The sequence below is a fragment of the Rhinoderma darwinii genome, chromosome 12, assembly GCF_050947455.1.
Source record: "Rhinoderma darwinii isolate aRhiDar2 chromosome 12, aRhiDar2.hap1, whole genome shotgun sequence".
NCBI lineage: Eukaryota > Metazoa > Chordata > Amphibia > Anura > Rhinodermatidae > Rhinoderma > Rhinoderma darwinii.
This window is the reverse complement of record NC_134698.1, coordinates 83,501,094-83,522,206: the sequence shown is the minus strand read 5'-3', so window position 1 is coordinate 83,522,206 and position 21,113 is coordinate 83,501,094. Positions and strand designations below refer to the sequence as shown.

Here is a 21,113-nt window from a genome sequence, read left to right as displayed (position 1 = left end):
AAATGTAACGTTTTATTACATCTGGTGACTTATTTTCCGTGAAGTTCATATTTAATTGCATTTTGCAGGATTCTTGTTCTGATTTTCCTCAATTACCATCTATTAATAATCTTCTTGACACTTTCCATTAGATTCACCTGATACAAGTCTAATATCTCGGTCTGGTTATTAATAGTGCACAGCTGCATGTCTTTAAAATACGCCTTAACGTTTTGTAAATAAAGTTGACATCCTATTACTGCTCAAACAGCTGAGAGTTTGTTACAGTGTATGAGTCTAGACAATCCTCCATGAGAAAAACACAGCAACAGCACAAATCTTTCTCCTCTCCTGGACTCCACGTTAATAGCTCTTACCTACACTGATACATTGTAACAAACTGCAGCTGTACAAGCCGGATTAGGTCAAGTCAGGTGTTCAGCCTCAATGCAAACTAGGGTTCCATTCACTGACAGCAAGTAAACTTCTTGAAAATAAGGAGAAACGATACACAAAGTTGGAGAACTTTTCATTATACAATGATTAAGCTTTGAAGATTTATTTAAAAGAAAACACCCCCATGCAGTTTATCGAATGCATTTTTTATGTGGTTCTAACCGCATCTCAACCGCAACGTGTGAATGGACCCGTGGTGTTGCCTGCCGTTATCATCTTCTGTAGCGTAGCAATGGTCTGCAACCAGTGTCTTTCCTCTTTTGCATAACTACAAGTCCCAACATGCAATTAAAGCTGCAATGCGTCCTGACATGCTGGGAGTAGTAGTTGTGCAGCAGCTGGGGAGCCATAGGTTGCTGGTCACAGTATTCTTGACTCTTTGCTGCGCTGCATATTTAGACCTCTTCAATCCTGCAGCTGTTATTAGAGTTTTGTAAAGCTTGACTGCATTTCCAAATGTTATGTATTCAGTGTAAGCGAGTCCTGAGAGATTCCTGGTGACATTGGGCGATTCAGGAGCTTTATAATGGAGCACATCTGCTTGGAAAACAAAACACAGTCGCTGCTGAAAACCCAATCTCTGCAGTTATGTCAGCCCCTGATCTCTTAAAGGGACACCCATATTATATAAATGGCATATGGTGAAGAAGGAGGGGGGGTGGTACAGATTTTGAAAAAATGCAGAAATGTGATCCAAAAAATGACAGTTCAGAGCGTCCATAACTGGGAGAATTCTATATATTCATGCAGTTATTACCCCCCACAACCTGCATCTTCTATCTCATTCACTATACTATATTATTACTTTCTGTTATCAGCCATTTGCTCGCCTGGGGAGGAACCTCTGCAGCAATACAAGACTGGATGCATTTTATTCAAGCCTCATATCCAAGAGGAGGGTGAAATACAGTAACATATTCTCCAATGCACAGAACCAAATGGAGGGACACTTTGTTCTCAGTCTTAAAGGAGTGTGTTAAATATGCCTACAGCTTTTCAGAAATATTAACCATCTGATGCCCTGTGCCGGCTCGGTTGACAAGACGTCCTGTATCCCTTTCAAGCAAAGATAAACAGGAGAAAACATCGCGAAATTGAACATACAGAAATTCAAAACAGAAGCGTTTTGCATAGAGCGGTGTATATCTGCTGCCACCTACAGGCCAAGACATCAATTACAGCCCCTTGAAACTTTATTCCATGGCTGGTGGAGGAAAAGCAGGTCCATTATCTAAAAATCATCAGTCTTTCAGAATAGGCAGCTAAGGACATAATGTTCAGCAGGAGCCCACGCTGGGCCTGTACCGGGCCTGTAGACATCTGTTCTGTACTCTGCTCCCAGCAGTAAATACACTCACAACTTAGTATTAAGTGCTGCAGGTGAGTGGGCTGCTCAGTATTATTCGCACACAGCATAGAACTGCAAAAACGCTGATTGTTCTGAACGACGTTAATAATTCCGCCATGACAGACGCTCACATTAAAGTATAGTCTATTTATCCCTCGCGACGGGTTCCCATACAATTAGAAGAAAAGTGTAAAATAGAAGGAAACTCATTTTCAGCCGCCTGCTAAGAAGGTCTAATGTACCTTTGTTATGTCTTAGTTCTAAGGTGCCCCATGGGCTTCTGGGTAATGAAAAATAAAAAAAAACTTCCTATGACAACAGCCAGAGAGTAAAAATAACACCGTCAGATCTTCCGTAATCATATTCCTCATTATAAGCAGATTTGTATCTGATGACGGGGATGTAAATTAGGCCTGACAAGTTCAAGGCTCTGTCATTGGAGGCAAGAAACGTTCCTCAGAAGAGATCGGCGCGCTGCACGGAGATCAGGATGACATTATTTCCCGGCACAAGTCTTCTGTGTTTCCATTAAAAAGCTGTCAGATTCTGGAACCTTTCACATCATGGAAATGGAAATCATGACGGGCGCTGCGGAGACATCTCCACCAGTCACATGACCGGGCATTACATAAACACCCGTACTCAACAGGACCCGGCACCTGGAAGACGTGAGAAGAGTTTATGAATACAAGGTTTAAATGCACAAATTGTAAAACTCGGACGCACTCGACCCCGGATAATGGATCATCAATATACAAGTTGCAAACACTCCACCGTGTAGATAGCGGAAAATCTATGAGAGAGCTCATCACCGTTATCTTAAAAGCGTCTGTCCAGTGATGTTGACCCCGGGTCTATGTTATACAGAACACTCGATAACGGACAAGATGCCGGGGACCGCTGGAGGAGAGAGGACCCATTGCAGATTTCTGCTCTACTGCGTAGATTCTCTGTGATAGGAAATTAAGCGACGAGCCCTCACTGCACTCCCACAATGCCTGTAGGATTGCGCTATATATTTAATTACTTTTAAGCCTCTTCTTTTACCAGGTCTCTGATAGGTCTCAAACATAATACATGTTGTATGGGTGGCAGAAACTGTGACCACAGGCTGCACTGTTATCTATGAGAGGCAGAAACACTAAGGGTATGTTCACACGGCCTATTTACGGACGTAATTCGGGCGTTTTTGCCCCGAATTACGTCTGAAAATAGCGCCTCAATAGCGCTGCCAAACATCTGCCCATTGAAAGCAATGGGCAGACGTTTGTCTGTTCACACGAGGCGTATATTTACGCGCCACTGTCAAATGACGGCGCATAAATAGACGCCCGCGTCAAAGAAGTGACCTGTCACTTCTTTGGCCGTAATTGGAGCCGTTATTCATTGACTCCAATGAATAGCAGCGCTAATTACGGCCGTAATTGACGCGGCGTTCAAGCGCCTGCACATGCCGGTACGGCTGAAATTACGGGGATGTTTTCAGGCTGAAACATCCCCGTAATTTCAGCCGTAACGGACGCCCTCGTGTGAACATAACCTAATAGTGACCACAGGCTGCACTGCTGTCTATGGGAGGCCGAAACACTAATAGTGACCACAGGCTGCACTGCTGTCTATGGGAGATAGATACACTAATAGTGACCACAGGCTGCACTACTGTCTATGGGAGGCAGAAACACTAATAGTGACCACAGGCTGCACTACTGTCTATGGGAGGCAGAAATACTAATAGTGACCACAGGCTGCACTACTGTCTGTGGGAGGCCGAAACACTAATAGTGACCACAGGCTGCACTGATGTCTATGGGAGATAGATACACTAATAGTGACCACAGGCTGCACTACTGTCTATGGGAGGCAGAAACAATAATAGTGACCAAAGGCTGCACTACTGTCTATGGGAGGTAGATACACTAATAGTGACCACAGGCTGCACTACTGTCTATGGGAGGCAGAAACACTAATAGTGACCACAGGCTGCACTACTGTCTATGAGAGGCAGAAATACTAATAGTGACCACAGGCTGCACTACTGTCTATGGGAGGCAAAAACACTAATAGTGACCACAGGCTGCACTACTGTCTATGGGAGGCAGAAACACTAATAGTGACCACAGGCTGCACTACTGTCTATGGGAGGCAAAAACACTAATAGTGACCACAGGCTGCACTGTTATCTATGTGAGGCAGAAACACTACTAGTGACCACAAACTGCACTACTGTCTATGGGAGGTAGAAACACTAATAGTGACCACAGGCTGCACTACTGTCTATGGGAGGCAGAAACACTAATAGTGACCACAGGCTGCACTGCTGTCTATGGGAGGCAGTGACACTAATAGTGACCACAGGCTTCACTACTGTCTATGGGAGGTAGAAACACTAATAGTGACCACAGGCTGCACTACTGTCTATGGGAGGCAGAAACACTAATAGTGACCACAGGCTGCACTGCCGTCTATGGGAGGCAGAAACACTAATAGTGACCACAGGCTGCACTACTGTCTATGGGAGGTAGAAACACTAATAGTGACCACAGGCTGCACTACTGTCTATGGGAGTTAGAAACACTAATAATGACCACAGGCTGCACTACCGTCTATGGGAGGCAGAAACACTAATAGTGACCACAGGCTGCACTACTGTCTATGGGAGGTAGAAACACTAATAGTGACCACAGGCTGCACTACTGTCTATGGGAGGTAGAAACACAAATAGTGACCACAGGCTGCACTGCCGTCTATGGGAGGCAGAAACACTAATAGTGACCACAGGCTGCACTACTGTCTATGAGAGGCAGAAACACTAATAGTGACCACAGGCTTCACTACTGTCTATGGGAGGTAGATACACTAATAGTGACCACAGGCTGCACTAATGTCTATGGGAGGTAGAAACACTAATAGTGACCACAGGCTGCACTACTGTCTATGAGAGGCAGAAACACTAATAGTGACCACAGGCTGCACTGCTGTCTATGGGAGGCAGAAACACTAATAGTGACCACAGGCTGCCCTACTGTCTATGAGAGGCAGAAACACTAATAGTGACCACAGGCTGCACTACTGTCTATGGGAGGTAGATACACTAATAGTGACCACAGGCTGCACTACTGTCTATGGAAGGCAGAAACACAAATAGTGACCACAGGCTGCACTGTTACCTATGTGAGGCAGAAACACTACCAGTGACCACAATCTGCACTACTGTCTATGGGAGGTAGAAACACTAATAGTGAACACAGGCTGCACTGCCGTCTATGGGAGGCAGAAACACTAATAGTGACCACAGGCTGCACTACTGTCTATGGGAGGTAGAAACACTAATAGTGACCACAGGCTGCACTACTGTCTATGGGAGGTAGAAACACTAATAATGACCACAGGCTGCACTGCCGTCTATGGGAGGCAGAAACACTAATAGTGACCACAGGCTGCGCTACTGTCTATGGGAGGTAGAAACACTAATAGTGACCACAGGCTGCACTACTGTCTATGGGAGATAGAAACACTAATAGTGACCACAGGCTGCACTGCCGTCTATGGGAGGCAGAAACACTAATAGTGACCACAGGCTGCACTGCTGTCTATGAGAGGTAGAAACACTAATAGTGACCACAGGCTGCACTACTGTTTATGGGAGGTAGAAACACTAGTAGTGACCACAGGCTGCACTACTGTCTATGGGAGGCAGAAACACTAATAGTGACCACAGGCTGCACTACTGTCTATGGGAGGCAGAAACACTAATAGTGACCACAGGCCGCACTACTGTCTATGGGAGGTACAAACACTAATAGTGACCACAGGCTGCACTACTGTCTATGGGAGGCAGAAACACTAATAGTGACCACAGGCTGCACTACTGTCTATGGGAGGCAGAAACACTAATAGTGACCACAGGCTGCACTGTTATCTATGTGAGGCAGAAACACTACTAGTGACCACAGGCTGCACTGCCATCTATGGGAGGCAGAAACACTAATAATGACCACAGGCTGCACTACTGTCTATGGAAGGCAGAAACACTAATAGTGACCACAGGCTGCACTACTGTCTATGGGAGGTAGAAACACTAATAGTGACCACAGGCTGCACTACTGTCTATGGGAGGCAGAAACACTAATAGTGACCACAGGCTGCACTACTGTCTATGGGAGGCAGAAACACTAATAGTGACCACAGGCTGCACTATTGTCTATAAGAGGCAGAAACACGAATAATGACCACAGGCTGCACTACTGTCTATGGGAGGCAGAAACACTAATAGTGACTACAGGCTGCACTGCTGTCTGTGAGAGGCAGAAACACTAATAGTGACCACAGGCTGCACTACTGTCTATGGGAGACAAAAACAGTAATAATGAACACAGGCTGCACTACTGTCTATGGGAGGTAGAAACACTAATAGTGAACACAGCCTGCACTGCAGTCTATGGGAGGCAGAAACACTAATAGTGACCACAGGCTGCACTGCTGTCTATGGGAGGCAGAAACACTAATAGTAACCACAGGCTGCCCTACTTTCTATGAGAGGCAGAAACACCAATAGTGACCACAGGCTGCACTGCTGTCTATGAGAGGCAGAAACACTAATAGTGACTACAGGCTGCACTACTGTCTATGGAAGGTAGTAACACTAATAGTGACCACAGGCTGCACTGCTGTCTATGAGAGGCAGAAATACTAATAGTGACCACAGGCTGCACTGCTGTCTATGAGAGGCAGAAATACTAATAGTGACCACAGGCTGCACTGCTGTCTATGAGAGGCAGAAATACTATTAGTGACCACAGGCTGCACTGCTGTCTATGGTAGGCAGAAACACTAATAGTGACCACAGGCTGCACTACTGTCTATGGGAGGTAGAAACACTAATAGTGAACACAGCCTGCACTGCAGTCTATGGGAGGCAGAAACACTAATAGTGACCACAGGCTGCACTGCTGTCTATGGGAGGCAGAAACACTAATAGTAACCACAGGCTGCCCTACTTTCTATGAGAGGCAGAAACACCAATAGTGACCACAGGCTGCACTACTGTCTATGGGAGGTAGAAACACTAATAGTGACCACAGGCTGCACTACTGTCTATGGGAGGTAGAAACACGAATAGTGACCACAGGCTGCACTGCCGTCTATGGGAGGCAGAAACACTAATAGTGACCACAGGCTGCACTGTTGTCTATGAGAGGTAGAAACACTAATAGTGACCACAGGATGCACTACTGTCTATGGGAGGTAGAAACACTAATAGTGACCACAGGCTACACTACTGTCTATGGGAGGTAGAAACACTAATAGTGACCACAGGCTGCACTGCTGTCTATGAGAGGCAGAAACACTAATAGTGACCACAGGCTGCACTGCTGTCTATGGGAGGTAGAAACACTAATAGTGACCACAGGCTGCACTACTGTCTATGGGAGGTAGAAACACTAATAGTGACCACAGGCTGCACTACTGTCTATGGGAGGTAGAAACACTAATAGTGACCACAGGCTGCACTACTGTCTATGGGAGGCAGAAACACTAATAGTGACCACAGGCTGCACTGCTGTCTATGAGAGGTAGAAACACTAATAGTGACCACAGGCTGCACTACTGTCTATGGGAGGTAGAAACACTAATAGTGACCACAGGCTGCACTACTGTCTATGGGAGGCAGAAACACTAATAGTGACCACAGGCTGCACTATTGTCTATGAAAGGCAGAAACACGAATAATGACCACAGGCTGCACTACTGTCTATGGGAGGCAGAAACACTAATAGTGACTACAGGCTGCACTGCTGTCTGTGAGAGGCAGAAACACTAATAGTGACCACAGGCTGCACTACTGTCTATGGGAGACAAAAACACTAATAGTGACCACAGGCTGCACTACTGTCTATGCGAGGTAGAAACACTAATAGTGAACACAGCCTGCACTACTGTCTATGGGAGGTAGTAACACTAATAGTGACCACAGGCTGCACATCTGTCTATGAGAGGCAGAAACACTAATAGTGACCACAGGCTGCACTGTTATCTATGAGAGGAAGAAACACTAATAGTGACCACAGGCTGCACTGCTATCTATGGGAGGAAGAAACACTAATAGTGACCACAGGCTACACTGATGTCTATGAGAGGCAGAAACACTAATAGTGACCACAGGCTGCACTGCTGTTTATGAGAGGCAGAAACACTAATAGTGACCACAGGCTGCACTGATGTCTATGGGAGGCAGAAACACCAATAGTGACCACAGGCTGCACTACTGTCTATGGGAGGTAGAAACACTAATAGTGACCACAGGCTGCACTACTGTCTATGAGAGGCAGAAACACCAATAGTGACCACAGGCTGCACTACTGTATATCAGAGGCAGAAACACCAATAGTGACCACAGACTGCACTGCTGTCTATAAGAGGCAGAAACACCAATAATGACCACAGGCTGCATTGCTGTCCATGAGAGGCAGAAATACTAATAGTGACCACAGGCTGCACCGCTGTCTATGGGAGGCAGAAATACTAATAGTGACCACAGGCTGCACTATTGTCTATAGGAGGCAGAAACACTAATAGTGACTACAGGCTGCACTACTGTCTATGGGAGGCAAAAACACTGATAGTGACCACAGGCTGCACTGTTATCTATGAGAGGCAGAAACACTAATAGTGACCACAGGCTGCACTACTGTCTATGGGACGTAGAAAAACACTAATAGTGACCACAGGCTGCACTACTGTCTATGTGAGGCAGAAACACTAATAGTGACCACAGGCTGCACTACTGTACATGGGAGGCAGAAACACTAATAGTGACCACAGGCTGCACTGTTATCTATGAGAGGAAGAAACACAAATAGTAACCACAGGCTGCACTACTGTCTATGGGAGGTAGAAACACTAATAGTGACCACAGGCTGCACTGTTATCTATGAGAGGAAGAAACACAAATAGTAACTACAGGCTGCACTACTGTCTATGGGAGTTAGAAACACTAATAGTGACCACAGGCTGCACTACTGTCTGTGGGAGGCAGAAACACCAATAGTGACCACAGGCTGCACTACTGTCTATGGAAGGCAGAAACACTAATAGTGACCACAGGCTGCACTACTGTCTATGGGAGGCAGAAACACTAATAGTGACCACAGGCTGCAGTACTGTCTATGAGAGGCAGAAACACTAATAGTGACCACAGGCTGCACTACTGTCTATGGGAGGCAGAAACACTAATAGTGACCACAGGCTGCACTACTGTCTATGGGAGGCAGAAACACTAATAGTGACCACAGGCTGCACTACTGTCTATGAGAGGCAGAAACACTAATAGTGACCACAGGCTGCACTGCTGTCTATGAGAGGTAGAAACACTAATAGTGACCACAGGCTGCACTACTGTCTATGGGAGGCAGAAACACTAATAGTGACCACAGGCTGCACTACTGTCTATGGGAGGCAGAAACACTAATAGTGACCACAGGCTGCACTGCTGTCTATGAGAGGTAGAAACACTAATAGTGACCACAGGCTGCACTACTGTCTATGGGAGGCAGAAACACTAATAGTGACCACAGGCTGCACTACTGTCTATGGGAGGCAGAAACACTAATAGTGACTACAGGCTGCACTGCTGTCTGTGAGAGGCAGAAACACTAATAGTGACCACAGGCTGCACTAAAGTCTATGGGAGGTAGAAACACTAATAGTGACCACAGGCTGCACTACTGTCTATGAGAGTCAAGAACACTAAAAGTGACCACAGGCTGTACTACTGTCTATGAGAGTCAAGAACACTAATAGTGACCACAGGCTGCACTTCTGTCTAAGGGAGGCAGAAACACTAATAGTTACCACAGGCTGCACTACTGTCTATGGGAGGTAGAAACACTAATAATGACCACAGGCTGCACTACTATCTATGGGAGTCAAGAACACTAAAAGTGACCACAGGCTGCACTGTTATCTATGAGAGGCATAAACACTAATAGTGACCACAGGCTGCACTACTGTCTATGGGAGGCAGAAACACTAATAGTGACCACAGGCTGCACTACTGTCTATGGGAGGCAGAAACACTAATAGTGACTACAGGCTGCACTGCTGTCTGTGAGAGGCAGAAACACTAATAGTGACCACAGGCTGCACTAAAGTCTATGGGAGGTAGAAACACTAATAGTGACCACAGGCTGCACTACTGTCTATGAGAGTCAAGAACACTAAAAGTGACCACAGGCTGTACTACTGTCTATGAGAGTCAAGAACACTAATAGTGACCACAGGCTGCACTTCTGTCTAAGGGAGGCAGAAACACTAATAGTTACCACAGGCTGCACTACTGTCTATGGGAGGTAGAAACACTAATAATGACCACAGGCTGCACTACTATCTATGGGAGTCAAGAACACTAAAAGTGACCACAGGCTGCACTGTTATCTATGAGAGGCATAAACACTAATAGTGACCACAGGCTGCACTACTGTCTATGTGAGGCAGAAACACTAATAGTGACCACAGGCTGCACTACTGTCTATGGGAGGTAGAGACACTAATAGTGACCACAGGCTGCACTACTGTCTATGAGAGTCAAGAACACTAAAAGTGATGAAATGGCTGTTATGGCTGTGAATGTGGGAATGCAAAAATAATTCTACTGACCATCTGAACAAATGTAGAACCCACATTTCTTTCAGTAAAAGAGATAAAATAAAAACTTTGCGTGGTACTGCCGCCTCTCTTTTTCCTGGGGTATGTTCACAAGTGGTGCTTTTTTCTGGTATTCTTTGATAAAAATGAAAGGAAAATATATGTTAGTGATTTTTGCAAAAAGACACGCCAAAAAAAATGCAACAAAAAACAAGTGACAAATCAGTGGAAACATTATTGGTGTATAATATACTGGTGGATGAAGCAAGTTGAGGCATATGGGGGCCCACTGTGATTATCTCACTCAAGAGCCCACGTAACCCTGGGGCCCGGTCCTGCAGTTCCTACAGTTCCCCTATAGTTCTCATGCATAAGCTGCGCAGTCACCTGACTTCTGAGAGAGGCGGAGTCTAAATCCAATGTATGCAGTAGCTCCTCCCTCCATCACTCAGTTTCATTATCCTTCATGCCTAGCTGCCGGGTAAATCTCTGAGGAGCTATATCAATATCTGTCTGTATATGGTACAGTGTATTTTCAATGATCCCATGTGCTATATATATATATGCTTTGTATACATTTAACTGTTTATGGAGTTAATTTAATGGTCTGGATCTTGTTACTCTCCAGTTGTAGTGACGGAAGGATGGGGGAGGCAGTTCTTTCACGGTGATTGGTTGCCAGGAAGAGCTGACAGAGGGACAGTATAAAAAGTCAGGAGTTCAAATATTACAAGCACACACACTTGACCAGGAGAAAGATATCAGCCCCATGAGAGCAAATATTTACACATCAGTCTCCTCTAGTGTGTCACATCAGTCTCCATTAGTTTTCCTCTAATGTGTATGGGCACCCTAAGTCTTACATTGAGCTACACATAGACATTCGATAACTAGAACGTTCTCCTCGGCCGGCAGGTTTCACACCTGATCTCATTGGCTGCTATTTCCCTCCTAAAATTAACAAATTGAAGAGCATTACTCTCCAGATTTGCCTTTCAGGCATCTAGCAAAGTTGGGTGACAATCCCTTCGGGAACTTTAGTGCTCTCCATACTTCTCAGTAGCGTTTTCAACATCTTCTCAGTATGTGATGGCTCAGGGACTGTATATACTGGGGAGGTCCTAGCTCCCCGCTCCTGTATATCTTCTATGATGAGTCCGGTTGTATACAGGGGCGGGAGATTTTCTTTGTGTGTTTTCCGTCTCTTTGTTTCGTGTTGTTTTTCTGATTTTGCGCTTCTTGTTGCTGCTATAAATTTCATTGCAGGATCGTTAATCCGCTGGCTGGGAGATTGATGAATGTTTCTCCTGGTTTTACATGATCTACAAAGTTACGAAGCTTCTGAGATGGGACCCACAAGGGGATCTGCGTCTTCTGTCATTTTTCTTTTGTGATTTTTTTTTGTCTATTATTTGGTTGTGACTGTTACCATGAATAAATTGTCTTAATTAGAGTCGCTTGAAAGGGGCCATATTGCGGGGAACGACGCGCAGGAAGAGATAATTCCGCAGTCAACAGAACAAAACCAATCAGATTATGAGGAGCGGATTTTCAAAGCAAAATAATAATTAAAAAAAGCCCCTGGAGAATCTTCGTAAAACGAATGGAAAAATAACCCATCAGCGACGTTCTGTGCATGGCAGAGATCATTTGCTCTTCATTTATCAAAGCCGGTTACTGCTGGCGCAGAGATGGCGAGGAGGGATGGGGCAATTTAACCGTAAGAAACGATGCAATTACAAAAAGATCTGTCATGTGACGGAATTCCGCTAACATACAACGGGGGGCGCTACTGCACTGGTACCTAGGGCCGGACATTGGTCTCTCTGAAAAACACAGGTCTGAGGGATACGACACACGGATTGTCACCAGTAGATTCTATACAAGCTTTTATTTTGTGATGACAAAACACATTGTGTTGACATTTTCAAAAATCACAAAATGAGTTGTGTAACGACAGAATGTTGTCACGTTTTCATTGCATATTGTGTAATCTTTATGTTATGTGAACCCCTTTATATTGTAAGGTGCTATTAATATTGACACAAAGTCGGTTTTGAATCACAAAAATTTACTTTTAAGTCCGAAACGTCTTATGGACAAACACCGTATAGAATGGCTGAGGTCTCGTACCCAACGTGGTGTCTTTGGTGAACCCACAGTTATATGGGATATTCAGGAGGACATACATGGCAGCAAATACCATAGGTGTAAGGCCTCATGCACACAACCGTAGCCATGTGCACAGCTGTGATTTCCGGGTCGGCCGGCCACGGAGTGACAGCCGCGAGCCGTCCGCAAATCGCAGGCCGTGAACATGGCCGCGGCCATTATTTTCAATGAGCCCGGACCGCAGAACATGGCCGTAATAAGGCTTGCCCGTTCTTTCTGCGGTGCTGGCTCCTGGACCATGCACGGACCGTGAAAACCACGGTCGTGTGCATGGCACCATAGGAATGAATGGGGCCGCAATTCTCCCGTGGATTTTCGGGGGAATTGCGGCCGCAAAAGCACATTTGTGTGCATGAGGCCTAAGTCCACGAGCAATGCCTCAGAAAAGCCCTTAGAGAAGTGTCCAATATCCTGGTGGGAAATGACAATCCCCCAGCCTTGTAATCTTAGGGGGACCTCCTGTAAAGCAGGGGATTCTGATACTTGGTGTATATTAGGAAATGACAAGGTTACACAGAGGTCATCTGCACCTTATACCGCACCAATGCTGAGGCTGTAAATGTGGAGAAAAGGGACCCTACCCCAACAAAGTGACAGATTCCAGAAGTGAAGAAATAAACGAATCCGAGCTGCAGTGGGGGAAGATGTCTTGTTCCAGGATCATCGGAGAGAGACGTCTTATTGCCACATCCCTCAGGCAAGAGATTGTAATAAAGAGTTTGACATGTTCTGCTGCAGGTGAGCCGGAGAATGGGAGAAAAATGTCATCCTGCCACTGCTAAAATATATCCCTCATTTCATGGTGGTCACTGGAGGACGGAGCGGCGCAGCAAGTAGAATTCGATCGCCTGTGTCCGAGAATCCAGAGCGTCCTCTCAATTTCCCTAGAAATAAAAACATTAAAAGGTCGTCATCCAGTCTTAAATAAATAATTATTGTATAAGAAAACAAATTCTGAAACTTTCTAATAAACTGTGTTTCAATTTCTAACTATTTTCAAAATCTCTGCTTGCTGTTTGCGAATGGGAAAACGCCTATTTACATCCTTTAATAGAAAAAAGGGAGGAAACCTCCAGCTCACCTGATTGTAGACGTCACACTGTCTATAGCGCCCGGGTCCTCGTGTCGGCACACGCAATGGGTAGAGCAATAAGAAGTGAGAAAGGATCCTGTGCTGAGACCAGGAAAATCTGTTAAAATTGGAAACTTCTTCCGAGTTTTATTGACGACAAGGGGTATTAAAAATAGACAATCTGTGTTGATTCAAAGTCCATATGGCTAGTTGAAGGGGAGAGGCGGGTGCCTACGCGTTTCAGACGCGGTCTGCGTCCTTAGTCATGGCTTTCTGTCAAACTCTGACTGGTGCAGGTAAAGTTTATATCCGGTCATCCATGTGGAGTTAATTGCGGTCCAACGTAATTGTTTTGATGGAACGCTTCCCCATTTTGCATATGGGAAACTAATTAGGTGAATTGGAGAGCAATAGTCGGACATCGCTGATCGTGTAAGATACATATTTATAATATACATATATCTTGTATTAAGACTTTCTTGTAGTTATGACTTAGTCTTGCTATTAAGCAGATAAGAGGACCAGTTAACAGGGTTTGTCTGATTGTAAACACAGTGTGTTAAAAAGTATACACGTGGGAAAAAGTGTATTGTATAAAATCATTAAGTCATGTTTATGCTGGAGAAGATAGGAATATTGATACAATGTATATGTATTGTTGTACTTCTTCAGTTTGTTTGTTTATTCCTTAGTATGTAGCAAGTATTGAGATGGAAACAAATGGCACGTCCGTAGATTGATTTTGAATTTATATCGAGGGGCCGGGGATTTATGTCTTATTGTATGCATGTATTAACCCATAGAAATAGAAGATGGTATTTATTATTTATTTTTGTAATAATTTGGAGAATTAAAGATAGACGGGTGGATTTTAAGTGCATGTCAAAGTATGTAAAGGATGTATTGGATAGAATGATCCAATACTGTACTTTGCACTTAAAATCCACCCGTCTATCTTTAATTCTCCAAATTATTACAAAAATTTCCATCTCAATACTTGCTACATACTAAGGAATAAACAAACAAACTGAAGAAGTACAACATCAATATTCCTATCTTTCTCCAGCATAAATATGACTTAAAGAGGCTCTGTCACCACATTATAAGTGTCCTGTCCCCTATATAAGGGGATCGGCACTGTAATGTCGGTGACAGTAATGCTTTTTATTTAAAAAAACGATCTTCTTTCACAACGTTAGGAGCGATTTTGGTTTATGCTAATGAGCTTTCTTAATGCCCAAGTGGGCGTACTTTTACTTTCGACCAAGTGGGCGTTGTACAGAGGAGTGCATGACGCTGACCAATCGGCATCATGCACTCCTCTCCATTCATTTACACTGCACTAGCGATATAGATACATCACTATGTGCAGCCTCATACACAAACCCTAACATTACTACAGTGTCCTGATAATGAATACACATGACCATCCAGCCTGGACGTCATGTGTACTCACAATCCTGACACTTCTGACTCTTTTTTTGTGAGATTCCAGCAACGGATACGAAATCTCGCGAGATCACGGAGCTAAACGAGATTTGGTTTCACTTGCCGGAATCTCACAAAAAAAGATTCAGAAGTGTCAGGATTGTGAGTACAAATGACGTCCAGGCTGGATGGTCATGTGTATTCATTATCAGGACACTGTAGTAATGTTAGGGTTTGTGTATGAGGCTGCACATAGTGATGTATCTATATCGCTAGTGCAGTGTAAATGAATGGAGAGGAGTGCATGATGCTGATTGGTCAGCGTCATGCACTCCTCTGTACAACGCCCACTTGGTCGAAAGTAAAAGTACGCCCACTTGGGCATTAAGAAAGCTCATTAGCATAAACCAAAATTGCTCCTAACGTTGTGAAAAAAGATCGTTTTTTTAAATAAAAAGCATTACTGTCACCGACATTACAGTGCCGATCCCCTTATATAGGGGACAGGGCACTTATAATGTGGTGACAGAGACGCTTTACTTATATAGGAGACAGGGCACTTATAATGTGGTGACAGAGACTCTTTAATGATTTTATACAATACACTTTTTCCCACGTGTATACTTTTTAACACACTGTGTTTACAATCAGACAAACCCTGTTAACTGGTCCTCTTATCTGCTTAATAGCAAGACTAAGTCATAACTACAAGAAAGTCTTAATACAAGATATATGTATATTATAAATATGTATCTTACACGATCAGCGATGTCCGACTATTGCTCTCCAATTCACCTAATTAGTTTCCCATATGCAAAATGGGGAAGCGTTCCATCAAAGCAATTACGTTGGACCGCAATTAACTCCACATGGATGACCGGATATAAACTTTACCTGCACCAGTCAGAGTTTGACAGAAAGCCATGACTAAGGACCCAGACCGCGTCTGAAACGCGTAGGCACCCGCCTCTCCCCTTCAACTAGCTATATGGACTTTGAATCAACACAGATTGTCTATTTTTAATACCCCTTGTCCTCAATAAAACTCGGAAGAAGTTTCCAATTTTAACAGATTTTCCTGGTCTCAGCGCAGGATCCTTTCTCACTTCTTATTGCTCTACATCCTTTAATGTTTTGTTTTGTTTTCTCTCTGTGAGCTAAACAGCCTGAACTCCAGAGTGTTATTTTTTACCTCCACTGATAAATTGTAACAAACTATTAGGATAGGAGAGAGGTTTGTTCTGCTGATGATGTGCTTAGTTTACAGAGGATCGTCCAGACTGGATATAATTGCAGAAAGCTCATTACACACTATGAGTTTTCAGCCCTTGGATGTAAAAAAAGAATGTTCCCATTCACTGACAGCAAGCAGAAATTTTGAAAATGATGGGTAATGAAGACAGAAAGTCTGTTAGACAGTTGCGCAACTTTTTTTATTATATAATGATGAATCTTTGTTTACATAAATTCGCATAAATAACTAATAAAAACATTGCAGTATTTTTCGTGCTGTTCAGCGGCGTCACCGCCATTTTTGAAGACGTCCTTGAGTCTGAACCCTGCAGATTCCTGAATCTGGACTTTATGAGACTTTTGAGGTCGTATCATTCCCATATAAAGTGTCAGACTCTTATGGTATTTACTTTCTGATGATGTGATTGTTGTTTACTGACGGGACCTGCGCTCATCATTCTCGCTGCTTTTGGCCCCACGGAGCAGAGACGCGTCAATCATGACATTCTGGTGATAAAATATTAAAATTATTTTATGAAAAGTAAATAACCTTTAAGTCCTGGTGGAGTAGACCTGCTGCGGAGCACAATGCAGAACTATCAGCGGGGATAATCTGACGGGTAATTTAAATAAAGGACATTCCCGGTGTTTCGGCAAACATATTCCAATTCTGCAGATGGACTGCGGCCTTGTCCCACAGGGGAAACCTTGAGGAAGGGGCCACCAGTTTAAGAAAGAACTTTGAGCAAGAGTTGATATGTTTATATCTGATTCAGAAATCTTAAAGGGCTTTTCAGGAGAGATAAAATGGATGTCCTATCCTCATAATAGTATATCAATATCTGATCACTGGGGGTCCGACACTTGGCACCCCCGCTGATCAGCTGTTTTAAAGGGGCAGCTGCGCTCTTCATTCCTTTCACTACTTCATACTGTCATACACCGACACACTGACACTTGTAGCAGCGGTTTACAGTATTACAGCCTTCTCCCATTCATAAGAGAAGACAGTAATACTGGGAAATCCCACTATAAGTGTGTCAGCATTTGATAATATTGAGCAAAAGCAGCGTGACCCCTTAAAAACAGCTAATCAGCAGGGGTGCGGAGCGTAGGACCCCCACCGGGTAGATATTGATGGCCTATTCTGAGGATAAACCATCAATATTATCTCTCCGAAACAGCACAAGATAAGGCTGTGCTAGTATAGACTGGTGGAGTAGAACTTTACTCCGGAACAACAATCTACAATATAAATCTACAAAAACAGTGGAGTCAATGTGTACATTACATGACTTATCCTGTACTTATCCTGAGTTACATCCTGTATTATACTCCAGAGCTGCACTCACTATTCTACTGGTGGAGTCACTGTGTACATACATTACATTACTTATCCTGTACTGATCCTGAGTTATATCCTGTATTATACTCCAGAGCTGCACTCACTATTCTGCTGGTGGAGTCACTGTGTACATACATGACATTACTTATGCTGTACTGATCCTGAGTTATATCCTGTATTATACTCCAGAGCTGCACTCACTATTCTGCTGGTGGAGTCACTGTGTACATCCATTATATTACTTATCCTGTACTGATCCTGAGTTACATCCTGTATTATACTCCAGAGCTGCACTCACTATTCTGCTGGTGGAGTCACTGTGTACATCCATTATATTACTTATCCTGTACTGATCCTGAGTTACATCCTGTATTATACTCCAGAGCTGCACTCACTATTCTGCTGGTGGAGTCACTGTGTACATATATTACATGACTTATCCTGTACTGATCCTGAGTTACATCCTGTATTATACTCCAGAGCTGCACTCACTATTCTGCTTGTGGAGTCACTGTGTACACACATTACATTACTTATCCTGTACTGATCCTGAGTTATATCCTGTATTATACTCCAGAGCTGCACTCACTATTCTGCTGGTGGAGTCACTGTGTACATACATTACATTACTTATGCTGTACTGATCCTGTGTTATATCCTGTATCTCTTTATTTTATATAAATTTACAAAACATAAACTGAAAAACAAATACATAACTAATTCCATATAACCAAAAAGTCACAACCAAATTCTTATAAACAAATTTTCTTATATACATCTCTGTATATGAGAAGAGAAAACGATACCAGACCCGGCCACATACACCCCACTCTTATATACTTACATCTACACTTCATCCGAAGCTAAACAATAACTAGAATATATACAAACATCATATAAACGTAATCCAAAGTACCAACAGAAAATCCCCCGACCCGCGTCACCCAAGGGCCTAAAGAAACAACATAATAATGATGATAATAATAATAATCAAACAACATAATAACAAATAAAATAATAATAATAATAAACAAAACAATCCAATCCAAAATATAATAATACTAATCCACACATTTATTTTTTTTCTATATAATAATAATAGAAATCCCAATTTATTTATTTTTTTTAAATCACACTATACACATCCTGACTTTCCCTAACCTTACCCTTCTTACCTAAACTCCACCACCCCAGCCAGCATCTCGCCTCATGTCCTCTCACGTCCGCATAGTCTAGATGCTGGCCCCCACCACCACACCCAACACCCCAGCCCAGCCCCCCGCCCCATGTCCTCCCATGTCCGCATAGTCCGGGGCTGGGTCAGGCACACCCCCCCCCCCCCGACCCCCTCCCAACCTATCTATTAACCCCCTTAAGTCTATCCCTATTCTAACAACATTTCTACAATATAATACAATACACATCACCAACTTGTCCAAATACCAAACCATATACAAAATACACCGTACCCGAAAGCACCAAGTTCGGTCGCTTGTAAACCTTTTTCCTGCCATTTCAATCCTAAACAAAACAAAAATCTTCCTGTGCTTACCTAGCCCATCACCAGATAGAGAGTAGGGAAAGCCCCCCCCCAGAGGCCAAGGTATCACGTCCACCGCTGCACCCTCCCTATCGCTTGCCCTATCTCCTTACCCTATTACTAGCCCTTTCTTGACCCTATTGAAAGCTGACCCTATGCTGACCCTCACCTTTCCCTTATTCCGAGCCCTATCGCTATATTTTTTATTGGTGCCTCAGCGGAACGCAGACCCCCACCTCCAGTTGAGCACCGGTGACGACCCCCCCCCCTCCCTCATGAAAGCAGACACATTAAGGCACCCAAAAGGAAAAGCCCCTCCAAAGACGAGAGGCTTTGGATGCTCCCAATCTGCCGACCTCCAAAGAATGCACCTTCACCAGGTCACCCATGATATTGCTAACAACCTCATCCACTAGGAGGATTTTCTTCTGGGTAGAAACTAGACATCGTGCATTCCACATAAAGTGCCTGACCACTATACTGACTAGAAACAAGGTGCAATGGTCCCTACCACCGAGGTCTCCGAACACTCCATAGGCCCACCCAGCATAGGAGAGGCTGGTTAGGCCTGGCCAACCAATGGAGGCTCCCACCCTTTTGTATACCTCTGTATTGAAAGGGCAATGAAGCAGGAAATGCTCCATGCTTTCCAGCACTCCGCCACACTCCTCCCGGGGGCAATCCCGATCATCAGAGCTTCTGCACTTTAGATTGCCCCTCACATACAGTCTCCCATGGAAGCAACGCCAAGCCAGATCCGAAAACTTCTGGGGAATCCTCGCTGAATTTAAAAGTTTTAATCCCACCCCGAGGTCACTACTTGGGCAGTCTTTGAGCGCCAGGGGCTTCTGGAAGTAGGTCATCAGGACCCTCCTGTCAAGAAATTTTCTCGACATGGTCCTGATCTCCAACACCTCCAGACCCCACCGGCGAACAATCTTCAGCGCCAGGGTGGCATAAGCCGGGAGATGTCCGTGAGGTGTACGCAGGTCTTTCACTTGCCCTCCTCTCTCCCATTCCTGGAAGAAAGGCCGAAACCACCCCCTGCAGGAGGATATCCACCAAGGAGCCCTCTCTTGCCAGAGGTTTGCCAGGTTGATCTTAACAAAGGTGTTCACTAGGAACACCACCGGGTTAACCATACCTAACCCGCCTAGTGTCCTTGGTAGGTAAGTAACCTCCCTCTTGATTAGGTTGAGCCTGTTCCCCCATAACAGCTGGAAGAACAGGCTATAGACCCGGGTCCAGAGGGGTTCTGGCAAGATGCACACACTGCCCAGGTAAAGCAACATGGGCACCAGGTAGGCCTTGGCCAAGTGAACCCTTTCCCTCAGGGTTAAGGACCAACCCTTCTATTGGTCGACCTTCTGGGCAACTAGATTCAGCCTATCCTCCCAGTTCTTCTTGGGGTAATCACCCGGGCCAAATTCGACTCCTAAGATCTTAGCAGACCCCTGAGGCTCTGGAAGGGTGTCCGGGAGATCAAAACCAGGATCTCCTCCCAGCCAGAGACTTTTGCACTTACCCCAGTTGATCTTGGACCCAGATGCCAATGAGTAACGCTCCACTTCCGACATCACCCACTCTGCCTCCCCTCTCGAGGAGACAAAAATGAAGACGTCGTCTGCGTACGCAACCACCCTCTGAGTGGCCTCCGACTCCCGCCAATGGACCACGATCGATCCTTTTAAGAAAAGGATCAATTGCGAACGCATATAGCAAAGGGCTCAAGGGACAACCCTGGCGGACACCAGACCCAACCTCAAAGGTGGTTCCAACCCAACCGTTCACCAGCGCAAAAGTCTCAGCCCCAGTGTATAAGGTCTGTAGCCAATTGACAAACCCCCCCCCCGGTAGGCCGTACCTCAGAAGGACCGACCAGAGGTACTCGTGGTCC

General features: G+C 44.6%; 1 long non-coding RNA gene across 1 annotated transcript in view; it reads right to left on the bottom strand.

The window, feature by feature from the left end:
- Positions 1–557: 557 nt before the first annotated feature.
- LOC142664582 (uncharacterized) overlaps positions 558–21,113 on the bottom strand; it is a 31,341-nt gene continuing 10,785 nt past the window's right edge. Inside the window, exons 2-4 of the long non-coding RNA XR_012851323.1 lie at positions 13,180–13,482; positions 10,439–10,561; positions 558–2,442 (exon numbers count right to left, since the gene is read on the bottom strand). This is a non-coding gene — a long non-coding RNA (uncharacterized LOC142664582). The remainder of the gene's footprint in view (positions 2,443–10,438; positions 10,562–13,179; positions 13,483–21,113) is intronic.